Here is an 18,930-nt window from a genome sequence, read left to right as displayed (position 1 = left end):
GGTGCCGGTAGCAGTTTCCCCACCTCCCCCGACTGGAACGTTGGTTGGACTCTAGAAATTCTTCTTGCTGAGAGACGTTTCCACCCCTCAGAGAGTCTGATACTTCAGCAGCGGGACCATGGCTTATATTACCCAAAAATTGCTTACTCATAGCCCATCACCCTGAATAAATGGTTTACTTATCTTCAAGGTCTCCTGACAGTCTGCGACCAACAAAAGACAAATGCATCTCTGCATGGTGCAATTTAGATTATGTCTTCTGATTCACATGCATACATTATTCTCAAAGGTGGAAATTAGATTGATTATGTCATTTGATTCACATGCATACAGCCTTGCATAAGCAAAAGAATGGTCTAAATCCTCCATTACAGGTCCATGTCGCCGCTCAGGCAGGAACTAATATTCTTCAACACCAGCCTCTCAAAACACTTCATCATTTGTGCTGTGAGTGCAACTGGTCGGTAGTCATTTAGGCAGTTTACCATTGCTCTTCTTGTAACCACAATTACTGCAAATTTTATCAGGTTTGAGATAATCCATAAAGTATCAAACTACACTACAATCAGACCAAAACCATTCAACAACTAATGTGAATGTTTTTGATCCTTCACATTAAAGGAGGTCAGGTAGATGTTAGTAACGAGCTTGGCATAGCCTCTGCTGTTGGAAGCATGTACAATGAGAAAGGATTTTCAACAGTTTTGAAGTCTCTTCGTGCCAACTGAGTTACAGTCATAGAGCACAGATCACAAAGAGGTATCCAATTACAACATTAATCTCAATATATTTTTCTCCAAATGCCCATTATTTCCACCAGATTCTACAACTCACACTGAGAAATTTACAGCAGCCAATTAACCTACCAACATGTTCATCTTTGGAATGTGGGACAACACTGGAGCTCTTGATGGAGAACAATGTGGGCATAGGAGAATGTATGAACACTACACAGGCAGCACCAGAGGTTGGGATTTAACCTGGGTTGCTGGCACGGTGAGGCAATGGCTCTCTGAACTGTGAAAAGTTATCTGGACGGTCACCCAGAAAAAAAATCTGTAGGAATATTGACCAAGAAATGGAAGGTTTGCTGGTTGGCATGAATTCAGAAAAGTGAAATAGACTTCTGCTCTAAATGAGGAGTTAATTATTGCTCTTGGCTGGTGGGGGGGGTGGGGGGAAGCATATGTTTCAGGGTTATCCTTTGCTGAGAAAAATCCAGTGATCTGAGTTCAATCCTGACCTTGTTCTGACTGCGTAGAGTTTGCACTCTCCCTGTGGCCGTGTGAGTTTCCATCGGGTCTTCAATTTCCTCTGACATCCCAAGACTGCACAGATTGATAAGTTATTTGTTGCTCGCGCATCAGTGAGTGGTGGAATGTGGGGAATGTTGATGGGAGGAATAAATTGGGAATAGTATAATATTCGTGCAAGTGGATGGCTGTTCACCAGAACAGTCAATAGGGCTGAAGGGCCTGTTTCCATACAGTATTGGCTTTGTGACAAGTTCCTTTTCTACTCTCTGCTAAGGAGACATAGGAAAAGTGAGCATGAAGCATTGACTCATCATCTGATGTGGTGTTTAAGAGATCCTGAGGCCAGGTACTATGGCATTAATCACTCCAAACCATCAACAGGTAATATGTAACATCTACTAACAAAAGAAGATAGTAAGTAGATAGGATCCCTAAGTGGTTTGCTACACTTGGAAAGAACATGTACTGGATATGTATGTGTTAACTAGAGCTTGTACCATCACAGAAAATTATAAATCTTGCGCTACTCACTGTACACCTTTGACAATGAGGCTTGGTATTACAACAACACCATCAACACCACGGTAGTGGGCTGTATATAAAAGGGCGATGATTCTGTATACTGGAGGGAGCCTGAAAACTTAGCTGAATGGTGTGTTAACAACAACCTCACACTCAATGTCACCAAGACCAAGGAGCTGATTGAAGACTTTAGGAAAGAAAACCAGAGGTGTACGATTCAGTGACTATCGGGGAGGTGGGGGGTGGGGGTGGGGTGGGGGGGGGGGGGGGACAGCGGTGGAGAGGATGACCAAATTTAAATTCCTGGGAGTCACTGTTTCAGTTGAACTTTCCTGGACCCGACATACTAATCACATGAAGAAAATACATCAGTGCCTCAACTTCCTCAGGAGTTTGCAAAGGTTTGGTATGAGATTAGAAATCTTGGCAAGCTTCTAAAGACATGTAGTTGAAACTGTACTGATCAGCTGCATCATGGCCTGGTATGGAGGCACCCATACCTCTGAGCGGAAAAGCCCTGCAAAAGGTAGTGCTCTCAGCCCTGTACATAACAGGCAAAACTCTCCCTACCATTGAGAAAATCTGCATGGAACATTGCCATTGGAGAGTAGCAGCAATTATCGAGTTTTCTGGCCAACCAGGAAATGCTCTGTTCTTGCTGCTGACATCAGGATAGAAGTATAGGTGCACAGGGCTCATATCACCTGATTCAGGAACATTTGCTACCCTACAGCCATCAGACTCCTAAACAATAGACTCAATCAGAGACTCATTTAACAACTCTTACTTTGCACAGTTTTTCTCTACATTTGCACACAGTTTATTTACATTCCTTTCTTTGTTTATATTTCTCTTTGTATACATATCTTTTGCTTGAGTGACATCTACAGTTACCAATAAGTGGAAGTTCTGCCTGGCCTGGAGATAAAAGAATCTCAGAGTTGGATGGGTTGCACTATGATAACACATTTGAACTTCGACTTGAACTTGAAGGTTATAGAGGGATTGTTAAATGGATGTGCTTTGTGGAATATGAGTCACATTTCATAGAGGATTTAATATGGACATTTTCTCTTATGGTTTTCTTGCATTGCTCATTGAAAGCAGAGAGGACAGATATAAATGCCCTTGTGGTTGATCATGATGGACAGTGAAGGAGGTGCGGTGGGGTATCTGGGGACATGTGTTAAGAGTGCACAGGGATGAAATAGATTAGCCAGGTATCCCCTTGGAGATGACCATGTGTGTGAACATTGGGGGGTGACCTCAAGTACATTGGTTTTGATGTACACCATGATAACTTACAATTGGATCAGAGGCAAGATTCCAAGTAAATAGTTCAGTCCTGAGAACGAACGCCATTAGGAATGAGACAATTAGAGCATAAGTCCTTTCTGAAGTGGGTGTAAGGTTCTCAGGGGTAGCCTTGAATGCAAAGTTAAAATTATAACCCAATCAGCAATGATCACTTGAATAGCAGACCATAAAGAAAGGAGCAGAGCAGTCTATTTTATTTCTCTCTAACAAAGGGTCATCAGAATATTAATCCTATTTTTATTCTTCCCACATTGCAATAATTTCCCCCAGATTCTACCACTCACCTACACATGAGAGGCAATTTACAGTGGCTGATTAACCTTCCAAATCACAAGTCTTTGAAGAGTTGGAGGAAATTAGAGCAATTGGAGGAAACCACACGTTCACGGAGAGAATGTATAGGTACCACACTGATGGCAGCTAAGGATAGGATTAGACCCGGTGTATGAGACAGTGCTGTGCTGTGCTGCTCTCAACTGAAGCATCAACTGCTTCTCACTCTACGTGAGCTTTTCCAGCATTAAATAACTATTTATTTCAGATTTCAGCATTTGTTTATATATTTTTATTTTCAATGTCATTGGGTTAGTTTGACTTTGCAGTTTTTAATTATGGCCATGACAATAAGGAAAGGGATTTTGGAAAATACAGATATTATTTGGAAATTGAATAGAATTAGATACATGTTTATAATTATAATATTGTAATTAAGAAGAAAAACAATCTTTATGGAAACGTATATTATAAGGCAGCAAATTGTCATTCTTCTGTGAAGATAAACTGAACTGCAGAAATGGATGGAATGGAAGTCATCAGCATTTGCTTGAAAAGTAGAATTCACGGCAGCACTGTGGCAAGGAAAGCATAGAGTTATAGAAGCATGGAGAGATACAGCATGGAAACAGCAGTCAGTAACCATAATGTCTATGATGACAAGCACCTTACATTAAATCTACCCAAACTCAATTTAATCTTCCCCTATTTCCATTCATTGATTCATAGGTTCTACCACTCATCTTCTCAGTAGGGACAATTGACCAAGCAAACCACACAAAAAAAGTCAGATGCTCTAATCATGAGTGAACGTAGAGAAGCTGGAAGACTCTGAATTGTTGACTGATTTATTTCTCTGCCAGATCTGCTGAGTCTGTCCAGCTTCTCTTTGTTCACAATTAACCTAACAACGCCTTTGGGATGTGGCAAGAAATGTGAGGACCCAGAGGAAACTTACGTGATCGCAGGGAAACATGCAAACTCCACACAGACAGCACCTGAGGTCAGGAATGAACCTGAGCTACTAGAACCGTGAGGCGACAATTCTGGTAGCATAGTCAGTGTGCTGCCCGACAGTGCCGCGGATACTATACAGGGGGAAATGGAGTGCATTTTCGTTCCCCTTTAAGAAAAAAAGAAAGAAATCTCAAATAACACTTAACCAAGACCTGGTTCATTAAATATTTTATCCAACTGTGATGTTCAGTCACATGTGCAAGGAAAAAAGCTTGAAAGTCCCGCTGTGAGCAGGGATACTGCTTATTATCGTCAGCCAAAAGCACATCAATTTAACTTAAAACTAAAGTTGCACATGGCTGTGAGTTTGCAGACACACCGAAAAATGCTTTCAAGTTTCCCTTGGTCTGCCAAGCAGAGCCGACACATTGCTGTGAACACTTTGAAATGGTGGCTTCCTCACTGCAGCTCTGTAGCATTTGAGAAGGAAGTTTTAATCCATTACACAATAAGCAGAAAGATGAGAAGACAAACTCTTTGGACTGAAGTTCTTCCTCCAGTTGCCATGGGAATGCTTGTCACATTACCCTGAGATTATCCATATGAGTGATAGAGTCTGGTCCTATAACCTGGGTAATTGCATTTTGTTTTTTTTTGTTTTTTTTTAATCAAACTCACAAACAATAAGCGAGCAACCCTGACAGAAAGTCAATGCGACATTGACAGCTGCAAAGGGAAGAATCTGAATAGCCTAGGCCACCTATTATATTGGGGATGACGAGTTAGTTCACCTCCATGCATTCGAAAGAGACATAACAAAAAGCATCAACATCCGCCTGCCGCAAAACTAGGAGATGTGGACAGAGAAAAAGGCAGGAGAACATTGCAGCAGCAAACTGATTTACTGAAATGATAGCTTTATTGTGCGCCTTGTAGCTATTCAAAATAAATTAAAACCAAACCCTTGATTTACTGTTGTAACTGTCCATTCCTTTAGAATTAAGGCTGCTTCATTAACATGGTGACTCCTTTTACTGTTACTTGATGGGTAATCTGTTTCTATTTTTTCTATATGGACGTAATTAGCCCAAAATTCAAAATTACACAAGCTTTGGTGCTTCTTTGCTAAATTTTAAATAACTGTGTTTAGTCTTACAGGTTCTACATATGAAAAACTCAAAACAAGAAAGCATATGAACATTTCCATTACTTTGCACTTACCTTAGGCCTTCGTTTAGACATCCCAGGGCACTTTGCAAAGGCGATTATCAAACAACATTTGACATTCTGTTGATATTTGGGTAGATGACCAATAGGTTACTTAGAGAGATCAATTTTAGGAAATATAAAGGAAGAGGGAGTGAGGAAGAGAGATCCCAGCAATTGCATAATATGGTTTGTTTTCTGGTATTTTGTTCTTTAGAGATGTATTTTTCTTCTGACTATAGTTTTTTTATTGTTGAATATACAGTACAGACACGAGCTATTTAGATCAATCTATCCATGTTGGTATTTATGTCCCAATGGAGCTTTTTCACATATTTGCTTGCAACATGTAAGGTTGTTTTGCCCATCAAGCTGATACCAGTTCCCAGAGCAGTTCCATTTCCCTACTCTTTCCTGGGTCCTAATCTCTCAAAAATGCCCATTAACACCCACCTGCTATTCCTGCCTAGCAATCAATTAATCTAACCACCAGGACATCTTTAGGATGTTGGAGGAAACTGGAGCACCCAGAAGAAGCCCCCACAATCACAAATTCCACACAATGCATAAACAGAGGTCAGGATTGAAGCTGAGCTGCTGGAGATAAAAAGGCTGTGAACTATTTTTGGCATCACTGTATCATTCCACTTACCCTTATGTTGTTCTCTAGCATCCCATTAAGCACGCCCATATGTGTGCACCTCAAACATTCCCTGTGATCCTTGATTTTTCTCCTTGGAAGATCACAGTCAGTAAACCAGCAAACTCCGTTCTTTGCGTAAACCACCTGGCTGCCTATTCCACACATTGTCTATCCATAGTTTTACACCATTTTTATCCATCCATCCTTTCATGAAAATGTACAAATATCTGTTTGAATTTTATTTTAGGCTTAAGTTTGCACTTCAGGATTACCATGGGTCTTAAATTTGTCCCGTGAGCCATGCACGATAACACCACGGTAAACCTGGTCTTTTCTTGGGCTGTACTTCTGGTTTGCACAGTTTTAACATCTTTCCATTCCACTGTTCTATTCCCTATCCTGTCAAAATTCATGGGTATTTTGTGCATGTTTCCGATATTTACCAATGCAAACTGGGGTGTCTGTCAGTTTCGTATAATAAACTGGTGAAAAGTTACAACTTTATGATCAAGATCTTTTGGTAGTTTCTGTGCAATTTTTGTGTTTTGGTGTAATACCAGATTTTTCATGTTCATGAAAATAATTGAACCAGCTGACTGCAGTCTCAAAATCATTACTGAGGTCTGGGTGTGACTTTGCCCACTGCAGTGCAAATGCTCTTATTTTATTTTGGGTGACTATGTAGCAATCTTGCCTCCGTTCACGTCCACATTCTGCAACGTGATTTTCCAACTCTGGCCAACGAGTAATTCCTTTTCTCAAAGAACATTTGCCTTTTTCTTATAATCTCTTCTTTCTTCCTCCATCCCTTACCAACTTCTCACGCACATCACATTATCTTCCAGTGGCGCAGTTGGTTTTCTTGGTCATTTCTATTACTTTCAACTTAAAGCTCACTTTATATTTTTGTTGTGAGTTGTGTTGCGTCGATGGACCTTCCATGATAGCAATCACCTCCAGCCAATGCCCAGCAGATCAATCCACGTGATGTATGAGTGAGTCAATGCCCCATCTCAGGCATCACAAGCTTTGGGGGTCAACTTATACTCCAGTCAACAGAGTACATCAGGCACGTTAAATGGGTTTGGAGGGGGGTGGGAAGGGGGGAGGGAAGGCAGGGGGGAAAAAAGGGGAGAAAATGCCACTGTGTATATTTAAGAGGGAAATGTTTGTATGTATTTTGATTAATATGGTTCACAGTGCGAAAAATAAAAAAAATTTAAAAAAACAAAAAACAGAGTACATCAGGCAGTAGAAAATGGGGTCAACTCATATGCCAGATATACCATAAACCCTTAAAATGAGACTGAAAAAGTGTGGTCGACTTTTATACCAAAATATATGGTAATTAAATTAAAAAAGGCAATAAATACATAAGATGGATCATAAATTATTCACAATAATCCTGGTGTAAAAAAATGATCTGTGATAGTCCTTGTACGCTGTTGGAGCAGTCTACGATAAGGGTACTAATGTATCAATTTATGAATACAATAAGACTATACCTAAATTGCCAACAACAATGAATAATAAATACCTCCTTATTCAAAGTTGCCCATTGTCTTCTGTAATTTTGCCCTGATTCATCAAGTCTATTCCAGGTCCACAAACAATATGATCAGCAGGGAGATACAGTCACTGCAGAGATTGGAACATGGAGCAAACATACCAAGTATATTGGTTACTTACAAGTACTCAGTATACATGCCTTTTAAAACCACCTTTTTAAAGTAAAATGAACAAGTGATGCTACAAATTACATTGCTAAAGCTGCTTCATTTGTGTAAAATAAGAAATAATTATTTTTTATGTTGACCTTCAGGATTATTTTCTTGATTCATAAAATTATGAAAATGTATTCCTAAATATTATATCACAACAATGTGATGTTAACCACACCAGAATAATCAATTTGGGCTATTCAGTGCAATTCCACACCATTAATTACTGACAATAACATCAACTGATACCTTTATTTATGTTCCTCAGAGTTCACAATTGGAGCCAGGAAATTTCATTTGGAGCAAAGGTGCAATAGGGGATAATCAATAACTTTTCACCAATAAATAATGCAATGCTTCTAAAATATTAAGTAATTAATTGTAGTGAATCTAGGATTAGTTTAGGTAATAATAGTGTGATGAATTAATACTTGATATTGTTGAAGATTAATGAAATGTGCAACACAAATTCTATTTGCTGCTTGTGTACAAGTTTGCTGCTTCATTTCCTACATTTTAGCAGTTAATATAGTTAGTAGCTAGTTTTAAAGCATATAATTTTACCCAAAGATTATGAAACATATTACAGAAATGAAAACCTCTCTTCCTGTTAAATCTATCCAATATTGAGTTTTCTTTCATTCCCATCTTACCCAATTCCATGTAATTGATGGACTCTACATGCTTTCCATACATCAAAGTTTAGTGTTCCAAGGTACAGAGAGAAGGATTGTTTTGCATGTTATCCCGCAAGCGAATCAGGCATCATTTCAGCAAATAAAACACAGTTCACAGTTCAAAATGACAAGGAGAGATCAGTAAGAATGGAATTCAGGGAACATTATTTTACAAATGTTCATTCAGGACTCTGATAACAGTGAGAAACTGTCCTTACATCTGGTGGTGCACGATTGAATAATGAATCTTTTCCCTGGCAGATGGAGGAGGAGTGAATATGGCTGCTATGGTATGAGTTTTTTGAGGCAACAGGAAGTGGAGGTGGAATGGATGTTGAGAAGGAGGAATTTTATGTTGATCGTCTGGGCTGTGTTGACAATGCTCCATTTCTCACTCCCAAATATTTCCATGCAATCACCTGTTTGACATTTCCTCTGACATTATTTTGCTGACTTAAATATTTTGCTTGGTTCTTGTAATTTCAAAAATCACTTCTCCGATTCCATGTGTTCCCATAGATTCACATTCCCACTGTAATTTATGGTTTTGAATTGACCTTCAAAATCCAACTTACTGATGCATATCAAAAACAAAATGTTCTGACTGAACCTCAAGACATCCACTGAGGAACATTCCCATCTCAACATTGCTCCTTTAACCAGTAACCACTATTTTGTCCCCTTTGGCCAAGTTCTTATCCAGTCCAGGATTTCCTTCTGGATCCCAAAAGATTTGAGCTTAATTCATAATCTTTCATGTGGAAATGTATCAGTTCAGTTTTGGAATCTGAGGAAAAAATTTCTGGAATCACTTAAAGCAGTAATTATGGGAATATGAGGTTGCTCCAGATCACTGAATTATGATAACCCTAATGCCTTCCACCACTTAAGTCAACATGAACTTTAATGTAAATTTTCTGAAGAGATACTATAATGACGAAGCTGAGAATCTCCAAAAAAACTTTTTATATCTGATAAAACACAATGAAATTAATCATAATTTGATGAACTCATTTCAACAGAACAAAACTCAGCTCTTTTGAGTAATTTGGTAGCACACGGTGATATTTAAAAATCCTTAAATTTCAAATCCCACTTCAAAGACTTAAGGACAAACGTCCAGGCTGACATTTCAGGTAGTGCTTTACTTTAAAGGTGTTATCCTTCAGCGGAGAGGCTGAGTTGACCATTGGTTAATACTCTCAAGATGGAAAATGTTGAAGAGGAGGTGAATTCTCCTAAGTATCCAGGTCAATATTTATCCCTCACTCAACATTTAAAAACACAAAGCTGAACATTGTTTGTGGGAGCCAGTTGTGAACAAATTGGTGGCTGAACTGCCTAATTTACAGAATTAACCGGGTATACATTTTATTTACAAAATGATTGGGGATATCATGAATTTGTATCTCATTGTTCCATTGTCATGTGCACCAAGAAATGGTGAAAAGCTTTGTTTTGTATGCTATCCAGGCAAATCAATCCAGTCAAGTAAAGCAGACAATGCAACAATAAAATAAAAATTACAGTAAGTTAAAGTGAACAGGGCTTAGCATTATAAAGATTAAGTACAGGGTATAAACAAGTACAAAAAATAGTGCCAGTGAGAGGCCCATTCAAGAGATGGATAATATCAGTAACATAAAACCTTTTTTGAATATGGAAGATGCTAAAGAGAAACAAATCAAGTTTACTGTGAACGTTATGTGTTCAGACACAGATTTGCACAGAAATCTGCACTGATGATCAATTGTGAAACTAAATTGCGCATATCAAAGATAAATTAGGAAGAAGGGGACAGCTTGCATTGGAGTCCCCAAAAGCACAGAGCTCACTGTTCGTTGTGTTCTGGAGTCAGACTAGCATAATATTGTTAGATGGTAAAAATGTGGCATAGCAAAGCAATCATACAATGCCTTGATATGAACACTCTAGTTGGAACATGAGAATATATTATCATTTCAAAGATAATTATGGTGAAATTAAATTTGGCATTAGTGTGTGCCCATTTGTAGATGATGTCATAAATCCACAACCCTGGAAGTCAAGATCAAACTTAGGTTGTTGGAACTGTGATACAGCAGTACTAACTGCTGCACCATCGCCACTGTTCTGTTCTCAGATTCTTATTTCAGATTCCACTTCATTAAATGTCATAGAAGAACCTATTTACGTGTCTGGTACAATAACAATGACAGATTGGATAGGCTGTTTTCCCTGGGGCAAAGGATACTGAGAGGTTTCTTGACAGATAAGGACTGGTATGGAGAGGGTAGAGAGCTAAAAATCTTTTTTTTTCAGATGGTAGCGGTTTCAAAGACAAGTGGGCATAGATTTAAGGTGAGAGGAAGGAGTTCTAAAGGGGATCTGAGGGGTAAGCTTTGCACACACAGAATGGCAGATATCTCGAATGACCTGCCAGAGAAGGTGGCGAAATCAGATACATTTATTATGTTTCAGAATCATTAAGACTTGCAATTAAATTGACAAGGCATAGAAGGATATAATCCAATGTGGCAAAATGGGATTATCATAGAAGTGTATGTTGGGCCAAAGCTGTAGAACTATATCATTATATGATGGATGGATGTCCAACTTTGACTTTTCAACATTTGGAAATGGTACCTCTCCATTGACATGATCAGTTCATCTCAATATCATAAAAGCTTCAAGAATCCCTTTATATCTTGCTTTGGTTTGGAATAGAAATAGCAGAATTGGGAAATATGGATGATAACTAGCAGTGAACAGTTTTGAGGGTCCTGAAAAGTCTATCTGTTTGCCAACCAATGGGGTTAATTGGACAGGCTAAAAAATGGATGTGCTGGGGACCAATGCAACATAGTGGCAGGTAATCATATAATGAAACCTATTGTGACATGTCCACCTAAGGTTGCCAATGTTAGCAGGTTGTCAGAACAATTAAATAGGGAAAGAAACAACTGCATTCTTGTCAATGGTTGTGCCTTCGAGTTGATGAATGTGGAATTGCTGTAGGGTGTTAATAGTGGAAGAAGTAATTTTGTCAATCAGTTAAGAAACATATGTCCGAATATTTTGTCTTCCAGTTTTATTTCAGATTTCTAATGTCTGTAGTATTTTATTTTAGGAGAATTACATTAAGATTTTTTATATATATTCTCTTAATATGTTAGTATCTGCAGACTCAGAATAGGCCCAGCATGGCTTCACGAGATGGATTGCTGGGATGAGAGGATTCTTCCATGAGGAAAGAAAGAGAAGATAGGCCAATGATTAAGCGTATTTAATTGAATGAGCATTGTTCTTAATTTCATGCAAAATTCTGAGGGCAATGACAGTTACTCAGGTTTACAAGGTGGTCAAGGAAGCGCTCGGCAGGCTTGTCTTCATTGGGCAGAGTACTGAGTACAAAAGTTGGGACATCATGATACAGCTGTACAAGGAGTTGAAATATTTGAAATATCAATAGGTTGGAAGGGTTGCAGAGAGACTCTCCAACATGTTACAGGGACAGGATGGCTTGAGTTATAAAATCATGGCAGGCATGGATAAAGTGAATGTTCGTGTTTTCTTTTACAGCGTAGACCATTCTAGAATTTAATAGGCTTAAAGTGAGAGGAGAGAAATTTCAGAGGGACCTAAGAGGCAATTTTTAATTCCAACGATAGATCATATCTGGAATGAGCTGGCAGGGGAAGCTATGAAAGCAGTTACATTTGTGACATTCAAAAGACATTTGGACAGATCCATGAGCAGGAAATGTTTAGAGGCATATAAATGAAATACAGGCAAATAGGATTGGTCCAGAAGGTCAATAAAGTCAGTATGGACAAGTTAGTCCAAAGGGCTTGGGCCGGTTCCATGATGTATAACTCCTTGAATCTTGACAGGGCAGCTGCTGAGAAGCTTTACTCATACTGAAGACTGAGAATGAAAGGAGCATATTCTCAAGGGAGGTAAGTATGGCTACTTATGAGTAAGTATGGCTACTTATATTCTCAAGGGAGGTAAGTATGGCTACTTTTGAGTTAGTAAGGCTACTTATATACTCAAGGGAGTTAAGTATGGCTACTTATGAGTGACGTGATGAAAGATTTCCTTAATTAGAGGGCTTCAACTTCAGAAATTATTTTCTTTGTATAGTCTGGATGAGCAGTTAATAAGTATATCCAAAGTTGAGATGGATAGATTTCAGAATACCAAGTGAATTGGATGATGAAGTGGTTGGTTGAGGCAGGAGTTATTGTAGAAGATCGGCCATGATATAATTGATTGACATACTTCCTTGAAGAGCTCTATCGTTTCTTCCCTTTCCTGTTTCTTGTGGTCTTCTGATCAACAAATTGGGGTAAGAATTAGATTACAGAAGGGTATTTACATTTCTTGAGGTTAGGAAATAGATTTCAATTTCATATTTTTTCTTCAAAACAACAAGCAAAAACAATTCTGCCAAAATGAGGCCAGTCTTGTTAGTTTCAAGGGATTCACCTTATATTTTGAGGAATTAACTTCCAAAACCACGTAGCAGGCAGTGTATGAGTAACTGAAAATTTCTACATTTCTTACATGGCCAGAAGCAAGGCTTTCATCATTGATAATTGATAATTTATGGCAAAGGAAGGAAAAAATGTTAATGCACATGTGTGAACTGTTCAGTGCTGTTTACTTGTGCATCATCTACCAGCTATTTTTCTTTTGGAGATTGTAAGTTAAACTGATCATTTTAGGTTTGACCCCAGAGGGATCATACATCTGGAATGATGCAATTTCTCAAAAAGTTACCACACTTCTCATTAACCCCGTCAGATTGCAGGAGAGAAGAGAGATAAATGGTGGTTTTAAAATTTGCTTATGGATCTGCACACTACTGGTTCTTCCCTTCCTGCCCAAGATGAGTCCTTCTTGAACCATTGTAATCCATGTGCTAATGGATAGGGAACTTCAAATTTTAGACTCAATGGTGACATATGAAAAAATAATATTTTTCCATGGCAAGATGGCATATGTAAATATAAGGCATCAAGTGAAATTATTTCTGTAAAACAAAAAGCATTTGATTTTATTGAAGGAAAGTAGTACCTGGTACACTGTTGGAATGAATGGGCTGAGACATTCATTGGTGAAAGGTCGTCACTTGTCGCTCTGTGTTCAGTGTGGACCCTGATGCGGTCTTTCACTGCAAGGCTGGATCCTGCTCTTGGGACAAGGCAGAACTTGATCTCTCAGTGCAATTAGCCAGTTGTACTTTGGGAGAGGATTTGACAGCAGATGAGACTGTCTGTTAAATTGATGAGCATGTTTGATCTTAACAAACATTCAAAATCACCTGGGATCTATCAAAGAAAGACAAAATTAAAATTATTCCTATTTTAAGTAAAATATCTGAATAATGAAAACCATTTAAAGTAACTGAATTAAGCAAGCAGATATGTTCACTTACCAATATTGATGTCTCCCATTTATTTCAATGGACTGACAATATTTTTTCTATGTTCAACTTGAGTTCAAGTCCTGAAGGATATAAAAGAAATGTTGATAAATGGCATCAGTATAGAATGGTGTTTGATAGGCAGGATGTACATGATGGGCTGAAAGGGCTCTCTAGACAAGTGCTTTTCAAACTTTTTCTTTCCACTCACATACTACCTTAAGTTATCCCTATGCCATTAGGTACTCTGTGATTACTGAAATATTTTGCTTGAAAAAAATGGTCATTGGCCCATTTCATTTGGGGTTATGAAACCTTGCACATTACAAGTCAATGAGGTATGATTAAAACAGTGTTTTTTCTTTCCACTAACATACTAATCACAGAGCATCTTTGGCATTGGAATTATTTCAGGTTGTATGCGAGTGGAAAGAAAAAGTTTGAAAACCACTGTGCGATTCTATGATTTCTTGGCAAATTTCCAGGGCTATGAACTGGCCTATTGTAGAATCACAGAATTATCTAATGATGTAGTGTAAGTCTCTGATGCCCAGCACTCCACTGGACAGGAGATTGAACTGCAACCTCAGCTCAGAAAATGGTGGGTCATGGGGTGATCTCCCAGCTAATCCTGCAAGATCCTTGTAGAAGGTCAATCGTTACATCCCATGCCCTTTAAACTTAAGATCAGTAAAAGTACTTGTCCATGTGAAATATTTTGAGCACAAAACCGAAGGGTGTGAGAACGTACATTTCTGCCCGTTAACAGTTGTTAGGTCTGCTTTGTTCATGAATGAGTGAGACAAACACCAGACTGAGTCGAAATCAGGGTTCTTTGTTCTTTATTACCGGATTGTAACACTTGCGACTAACAAAGTTAGTCGGAGAATGCATTCTGCCGTTATCAGCAAAATGGTGATTTTTTATACCCTTGGATATGTGCTTAGAACATCATCATATCATTACTTGTCCAATGACTAAAACTGTTGCTATCCTTTCCCTGCTAGCTTCCTGCCTCTCAATCCATCAATGTCTCTCTTATCTTGTAAGTACAAGGATGCATTCACATCTTGTTACTGCCCCGTACATTCCCATCTCATGATGTTTTACCTAACAGGAGTACAAGGACACCTCCCCTTCTTGTTACTGCCCTGTACAGGGTAACTCCCTACACATTCCCATCTCATGATGTTTTACCTTACAATCCCTCCTTTGTCCTCTTTAGAGGACAATCTCGCCCTGACTATGCTACCACCGCGTTACATTAGTTCGCCTATTATTGCCAAGCTCTATACGGGTTCTGTTCACAGGGCAGTTCGGCTGGTGGGCGAGGGCTCCCCTAACCCTCCTTTGCGTACACCCCCCATCCGTCACCCCGATCCCATTGCCCGTTTACAAGTTTCATCCCATTTGCCCCCAAGCAAAAAACTAGCTAACCCCCCGTACATTAGTAAATACCCAAGTTAACATATGGTCTACAATCTGATTAATAATGTTTGTGTTACAATCAATGTTATAATATTTGTTCTACACAGTTCAGAGTTTAAGTGATATTGCAACACTCCAGGAAATTAGACAACTGAATCCTGATCTCCAGGGCTTCTCATCCCAAGTTTACTTACGCCTTAAACAAAGAAATCCAAAGTAATATTACATGCTGGTAGAAACACAGAGGGAATTACTGGAAGTTCTGATGGGAAGATTCACATCCTGAAAATTTACCTGTTTCTTTCTCTTTTGATGTTGGCTTACTGAGTGTTTTCCAGCATTTTTTTTAATTAATATCCCAAAGTCAAAACTTGGTGCTTCATGACTGTAAAGTAAGTTCCAATGCAAGATTTTACTTTTTTTCTAGCAATATCTGTAATATACAATTTTAGATTATGTGTGTAATGACTGTGTTCTAGAATTTTTTAATATTTAGACATACAGCATGGTAATAGGCCATTTCAGCCCACAAGTCCATGCCACCCGATTTACATCCAATTAATCTACACCCCAAGTACATTTTGTCCGGTGGGAGGAAACCGGAGCTCCCAGGGAAAACCCATGCAGGCATAGGGAGAATGAACAATTTCCTTGCAGACAGTGTGGCATTTGAACCCCAATCCCGATCACTGCTGCTGTAAAGGGATTGCGCTAACTGCTACGCCAACCATGCCGCCCCTTAATAAGTTGGCCAGGTATCTGATTTTTAAGAGGAGTATGAAGTGGGGACACAGGATTGGCCACAATCTCCTAGAAGAGCTGCATGTAGTGTTTATATTTAATCACTTATTCCTGTTATTTTAAATGGTTCTTTGTCTAAAAAACATTTCAAGCTCAATTCATTTGGGTCTGCTTGATAGTTTCACTTTCTATATATAATGAGGTGTAAATTTGCCCTTTTATGTATCTGCTGAATATATTAAATGGTTGGGTTTTGGCTGCAGAATTCAGCGTGCATTAAATGCACATGATCACAAATGAAAAGGAATAAATTTCAATCCCTATAATTAGTGATAGGTTATGTGTCTTTAATACCCTCCTTTGTTCCCATAAATGGAGTTGGAATTGAATGCACAGTGCCAGCCAATGTTTTAGACTTGAAGCCAAATTTATGGCAAACAGAGTTTACTTAAATATATACAAACAAAAGCAATCTATACTATGAAATAGAAGGCGAGCATTCAGCCCATGCCAGCTCTCACAGCAATCTCATGAATCCATTCCCCCCATTTATTTCCATGTAGTTTTTTCCTCACCAACATGCTCGTTAACACCTGCTGATTCTTATACAAGTCTCCCACGATAGGGGTAAATTACAGAAAGAAATTATCCTGTCAACCAATTTGGCTTTAGAGGGAAACCCACAAAGGTTTAGGGAGACTAGTCAAACTCCAGACAGTAAACACCAGGAGTTAGGATCAAATCGAAGTCCCCGGAGCTCTGCTAGTCCTTATCCATTGAGGTTCCGGTTGGGCAATAGAAACGTAAACCACAATTTGATTATTCTGCAAAGAATATTGGTCCTATCCCTGAGAAGGGGGATTTTTAAAACCTCAGAAAGAAATAGTTTCAGCTTAAATTGTAACTCGTCTGGCTTGTTGAGTAATCATTTGTAAATAAAAGCAATCAATGGGGAACACACTGCCCCTAATCAGTGGAAATGCATCAGTTTGACAATCTGCTATCCTCTAGGATGCTTTGAAATCAAAAACATTAGCTCTCAAAGGGCTATTGTCACCTTTCTCTGAATGAGATCCACATCTTATCACAAGCAAGATTATACCACCATAAAATTTAGGAGTGGAATTAAGCCATTCAGCCTATCAAATTTTCCCTCTCATTCAAATCAAGGCTGATGTATTTTTCCTTTCAATGCCATTTTCCTGTCTTCACCCTATAACTTTTAATGCTCTTACTAACAAAAAGCATATCAGCCTCTACTTTAACAATACCCAATGATTTAGCCTCCACAGCTGATCGTGGCAACAAATTCCACAGATTCTCAACCCTCTGGCTAAAGAAACTTCTCTTCATCTGAATTCTAAAGGGATCTCCTTTCATTCTGAGGCTGTTCCCTCTGGTCCTAGACCCTCACCACTTGTTGTAACTATAATGTACCTGATATGCACATAATCAAAAGAATAAAGTCACTCATTCATCAGTAAAGAATGAAGTCGACCATTTTTATTCCTCTCAGCCACAACAATGAAATCTTCATTCAATTATACACCACCCAGCCAAAACTCTCTGACCTTCTCATTGGCTCTCAGCCACACGGGTGATATCAACACTCTCAATCTCCTCCTCCTGCGTCCGAGATCTATCGCAGGGAATGCAGCCTTCTGAACTGACCCACCCATGGGCTCTACTGTTCTCCCACTTCACCCTGGATACATCATCCACAGTGACCGGCCTTTCTCCTGATGCAGGGAAGTATGTGACCGTATCAACACCTATGACTGTATGGCTTGGTACGACTGTGGTGCGCTGAGGAAGCAGCAAACAAGCACAAACTCAGGAAGACTGTACAACAGGCTCTATTCCAATAAAAGTCTGAACACCAGTTCATGCCATGGTGGATCCCCGTGTGACTGGCTCAGGAGGGGCCGGCTCAAGTTTATATTCAGGTCAGTGATTGACAGCTGGCCAAGTGGAGTCAGTCCCTTAGGTGGTCTTCCCGCAGGTACAGAGATTGCTTCCTGCAGTAGGCTGGTGGTCATATCATAACACAATCTACAAATTTACTGATGATACCACAATGGTGGGTTGTATAAAAGAAGCCAATGAGTCAGTATACAGGAGGGAGACTGAAGACTTGGCTGAATGGTGTACTAGCAACAACCTCACACTCAACATTACCAAAACCAAGGAGCTGATTTTGGCATTCCTTATAACTGACTCAACCATCAAATTAACCTTTAGGGAATCTTCACTAGGACTCCCAAGCCCCTTTGAACATCCCACTATCTGAATTATATCCTCATTTAGAAAATAGCCTACCACCACGTACTTCTCTACACTGTATTCCATCTGCCACTTCTTTGTCCTTCATCCTAATCTGGCCAAGACCCCCTGAAGACTCTCTACTTCCTCAACATAACCACCTATCCACCTATCTTCATATCATCTGCAAACCTGAACACAAAGCCATCAATTTCATCATCTGAATCATTTACATTCAGCATGAAAAGTAGCAGACCCAAATCAACTCCTGTGAAACACCACTAGTCACAGGCAGCCAGCTAGAAAAGGCATCTTTATTACCTCTCTTTGCCTTCTGCCAGGCAGCCAATCTTCTATCTATTCTCATACCTTTAGCATAATACTATGGGCTTCTATTTTGTTTAGCAAGCTCAAGCGTAGCACCTTGTCAAAAGCCTTCTCAAAATCCATGTAAATAACATCCACTGAATCTCCTTTGTCTGTCCTGTTCATTATTTCCTCAAAGTACTCCATCAGA

General features: G+C 39.1%; 1 long non-coding RNA gene across 1 annotated transcript; it reads right to left on the bottom strand.

Moving 5' to 3' along the window:
• Positions 1–7,716: 7,716 nt before the first annotated feature.
• On the bottom strand, positions 7,717–15,767 carry LOC138752665 (uncharacterized). The gene is made up of 4 exons (XR_011350819.1): positions 15,705–15,767; positions 13,995–14,065; positions 13,634–13,887; positions 7,717–7,812 (listed from the first exon to the last, which is right to left on the bottom strand). It is a non-coding gene; the product is annotated as an uncharacterized lncRNA (long non-coding RNA).
• Between the last annotated feature and the right edge of the window lie 3,163 nt (positions 15,768–18,930).

This window comes from Narcine bancroftii, chromosome 2 (assembly GCF_036971445.1).
Source record: "Narcine bancroftii isolate sNarBan1 chromosome 2, sNarBan1.hap1, whole genome shotgun sequence".
Taxonomy (NCBI): Eukaryota; Metazoa; Chordata; class Chondrichthyes; order Torpediniformes; family Narcinidae; genus Narcine; species Narcine bancroftii.
This window is presented reverse-complemented; position numbering and strand designations above follow the sequence as displayed.